Below are 4,666 nucleotides of genomic sequence, written 5' to 3'. Positions count from 1 at the left end.
GTATTTCTAAAAAGAAGACAGTTATCAGCTTGGATATTTGTAAGCTAGTAACTGTTCACTGTATAGATTTTTTTCTCTCCTCCACCATCCTATTCTTGTCCTGGTTTTTTTTTTTATATATTTTATTTTATTATTTTTGTTAATTTTTTTATTATTTTTTTTTGTTTGTTGGCACTGTGTAAATTAACCTAGTGCAGGATAAATTGCCAGGGTGAGATTTGTGTAGGGGGTAGAGGTTTGTTTTTCTTTTAGTATTTATTTATTATTATTGTTTTTTTTTTTTACTTCCTTTTATTGTGTTTGCTGGCAACAATATGTAAGTATCTAAGTGCGGGATTGTGGACCAGGATGGTATTTTTTTTATTATTATTTATTTATTTATTATTTTTTAAAATTTTCTTTCTCTTTTCTCTCTATCTCTCTCCTTTTTTTTCCCCTCTGCCCAGAGGAGTAGAGGACTTTGATTCCTGAATGCCTGTGCGGGGAGGGGAAATTTATTATTTTATTTTATTATTAATATATATGTATTTATTATTACTTATTATTTTTTTTATTTATTTATTATTTTCTTCCATTTTAACTTCCATTCTTTTACTATCACCATAGCTCACACTTTTTTTTTTCTCCGTCCAGGAAGCTCAGGTGACTCTGGCGGAGACTAGCCAGTGAAAAACGAACTACTGGCTCCCCTCCCAGTAGAATCCCCCTGTGACCAAGTATCCAGAAACAAAACAACAGAATCTAGCACAACTCTAGCATAAACTGTACACCACACTGAATTGTGGCTTTTATGGAGCATTTATTTCTTCACAAGAGTACTTATGGTGCAAATGTGGGAAACCACTGTGGCGGCTTACTCCAAACACTATACCACTATATTAAGTGCAAAAGCTACTAAGGCTCCGAGGCGTAATATATTGTGTCTATATATTGCGTGTATTCTGTGGTTGATTTTCCTATTTGACAAATGAAAAATCCGAGCTTCCGGGAGATAAACCATGCAACCCCCTCGCTTCACACAGTATAGAGAGAGAGACTTTACACAGAAAGAGAGAGAGAGAGAGAGAGAGAGTCTAACCACATAATAATGCCAGCAAAAGTACAAAGTTTGTCGTTATTCATCGCGACACTAAACAAGGGGTAAGTTAGCCCACTTTGCAGCAGAAAGATTTCTTGGCTTGAAATGGCGTTATGTGAACCTTAGGGCAGCGGAAGGGGATCAGGACAGAAAATGAATGACTCAAGGAGGCCAATGTACTCATTCTCTCTCTCACAGGCGAATTCATTTATTTCTCAGCACCCAATGACTAGTCATGTCAGATTATCCGAAAGGGCAGAAACCCATGTGATAAGTGAAGAAGGCTGAGGTAAGAGCACAAAGTTGGGATCGCTTGGAGGGATTCTCGAAATACCCACGTTCCAACACACGTACTGAAATCTGGACAACAGCAAGTTGTGATAAAAAGCTCCCCCATCAGCGTGAGAAGTATTTGAATATGTTATAACTGCAGTGACCGAGTCGTTGCAAATTTAATACAATTTACATCCTTTACATCTGTTTCCTCCGCAATTAAGAATAACTGCAGAGGAAGTGAATATTTAACTGTTTTTTTTTTAATTTTTTTTAATTCTCTAGTTTTTTTGTTTTTTTTACATTAACATATATTTTCTTATTTTTCTAAATATATTTATAATAAATATTCTGAGTGCATTGTGCACGCTTTTTTTTTTACAAAAAAAAATTGCTGCGAGGAAGTAGGAGTACGAAACTTTTTAAATTCGACCTATGCAACTCTTCAAGAGATCATTTTAAAATTAAAGAAAGTACCGATGTACAGAGTCCAGTCACAATATTATGACCCCCCCCCCCCAATGCAGACATCACACGCGTCTAGCGAATGATACAGTGCATGTGTCAAGTTATTATTATTATTATTAGCCATAGGGTGCAAGGAAGTCTGAGGATTATGCTGCACCAGCCAAAAAAAATTCCCGAGTTACCCTGAGAGAGAGAGAGAGAGAGAGAAAACACCAAGAAAGAGAAGAATGATGATATCCAGTTCAGGACCCTGGGTGTGCCAAACCCATACTCACCAGATGTGAGCCCCTGGGGATAAATTCACACACACCGCAAGAATTGAGTTTTGGGACCAAGATGGGCTGCCTGTAGTTTAAGGTCAAATAAAAAGTACTTAGGTATGGCTGCTCGTCTTGAAAATATATATTTTATAACTGATTTGGCATTGATGATTGATATTTTAAACGAAATTTCTCTTCTTTCAAATGCACTGCAAGCAAGAAATATAGACATAATAAAGGCTGAAAAACTCGTGATAAGATCTATTAAAGTATTTCAAATGCTTGGAAAGGAAAAGGGTCCATACGAAAAAAAAGTTGATGAATTAATTGTTTCAGAAACCTTCAAAAATATAAAATTTGTAGAAAATCATCGATTTGTTGGGCTTCCTCGGAGAAGACTTTTAGAAAACATCGTAACGAATTTGAAAAAAAAAAAAAGACTAATGGATTGTGAACATTTAAGACCGCCGTAGCCTAGTGGTCAGGCGCGCGGGTGCCTAAGTACACGTGCCTTGAGTGACCGGGGTTCAAGCCCGTGACTGCTGAATACGCTGCTGTTTCTTGTATTCTGTCTATCTTGTTAACTCCTCTGACTGTTTGGTCGTCCCGGTGTATAAACAGAAAATTTATTTAATGGAATGTGAGCATTTAAGAGCATTTGTAGCCAATTTAAAGATAGGAATAAATTACAATTTCTCAATTTTTTGGAGCCAGATTACTGGAATATTGAAGAAGTACTAGTTCCATGGAAAGCAGCTGAAGAACAATTGCTCGTATTTAATGACATTTTTAATTACCAAATTGATATTAATGATTATCGAGATTTCGTGGAAAATGTTTTAAAAAATTCCCACAATTATGCAATTCCTGAAAGTGATCAAAGAGCTAAAAATATTGTCAGAACAATTGCTGTAAGTTCAGCAGAAGCGGAAAGGGGTTTTTCAAAGATGAACATAATATGTTCAGAGAAGAGAAGTCGCCTAACTGTTTCTAATATATCAAACACAATGATGTGCTCTTACGAAGAAAGGCTTAAGTTTTGCAAATTACAGTGTCTGGAGACTAGGCACCAGCGAGGTGATCTGATAGAGGTGTATAAAGCCTTGAATGGTTTAAGCATGCTCAATGCTGATGGGATTCTTCCTCTAGCTCAGAAAAATCACCTGAGAGGGCATAAATTCAAATTGAGGAAAGACAGATGTAGGATAGACGTGCGGAAATTTGCCTTTAGCCAGCGGGTGGTTGGTTGGTGGAACAGACTTCCATCCCTTGTGGTGGAGGTTGATAGCCTAAATAAGTTTAAGGCTCAGCTGGACAGGTATTTTGAACGAACAGAGGGGTGAAGTGGAAGTGGTTTTTTTTTTTTTTTTTTTTTTTCGGCTGATGCTGCATAAGCTTGCTTTCTTGCATCAAATGCCTCTACTAATGCTAATGCTAATGCTAATGCTAATTATTAGACTAATCGGCCTACCTCTAAAGGAATGGGATCCTACTCCTACAGTGAAAAGATGGTTAAGGATAAATCACTCAGCCAATGATGCTCGGATAAAAGTGAAGAAAATTGCAAGTGAGGACGCCAATCAAGACGCAATGTGGAAATATCTTAAATAACAGTTTTATTGTTTTTTGTCAGGTATTCTTTAATATTTTTTCATTAATATTTTAAAACTCTTTCTTATAACATAATCTAGTTTTGTGAACCTCTTTTATTGTTCTTATTTAAGTATTAACTGCATGAAATAATAAACTACCTCTCGGTATATAGTTTTTTATACTTAGAAAGGTCATTAGAGCAGCGAACCGGTTGTTAAATTATTTGAATCCCACCACTGGGCCTAAGTATAATAGTTCGGGTTTTTTTTTTTTTTTTTTTGGTTTTTTTTTTTTGCCTGTTCTCGGGTAGCACAGTGGTATCGTCACCGTTCTCACCACACCAGGCGGAAAAGGCCCGAGTTCGAATCCCGTCGATGACGCGAGGAACTTTAGTGGGCTTTTTTGCACTCCGTGGTTGAGTTAATCGGTCTCAGGCGTAGATAGCAAGGTTTTTCTCCCCTGGGGTTTTTTTTCGTCCAGCAGTTTGAGAAGGAGAAGACTCTTCTTCTGATTCTGTCCACGTGTGGTCATATCATAAACTTTTATAAACAAAGCACTATGCTTATACCATTGATAAACATCAGTCAGAACATATATTTTCTTCATTTTATCGATACTAAACAAAATTTCTTGCTGAATTAATAAATGGCATAGGTTATGCAGATTAAATACTATAGAATACCAGACACCCACCTTAGAGAGAACCCTGATCACAAGTGCCATTTTAACAACCGGTTCGCCGAACTCAACAAAAAATTAGGTATCGGTTCTGCTGAACCGGTGCGAACCGGCTGAATCCCACCATTGGGTATATGGAAGAGATTACGGGTGGCCCTAATACAATAATTTGAATTTTTGAATTACTATTTGTACTTTCTGTCCAGATGTAATAGAGATTTACTAATTGGACAATCTCTCTCTCTCTGCCACTAGGTGTCCTCAAATAATATATTTCAAGTTTTCGCAGTTAATGAAGGGGAATTCTGTACTATAT

This window comes from Mastigoproctus giganteus, chromosome 13, assembly GCF_048544385.1.
Source record: "Mastigoproctus giganteus isolate SK-2022 chromosome 13, ASM4854438v1, whole genome shotgun sequence".
Taxonomy (NCBI): domain Eukaryota; kingdom Metazoa; phylum Arthropoda; class Arachnida; order Uropygi; family Thelyphonidae; genus Mastigoproctus; species Mastigoproctus giganteus.
Note: the sequence above shows the minus strand (reverse complement) of the source record.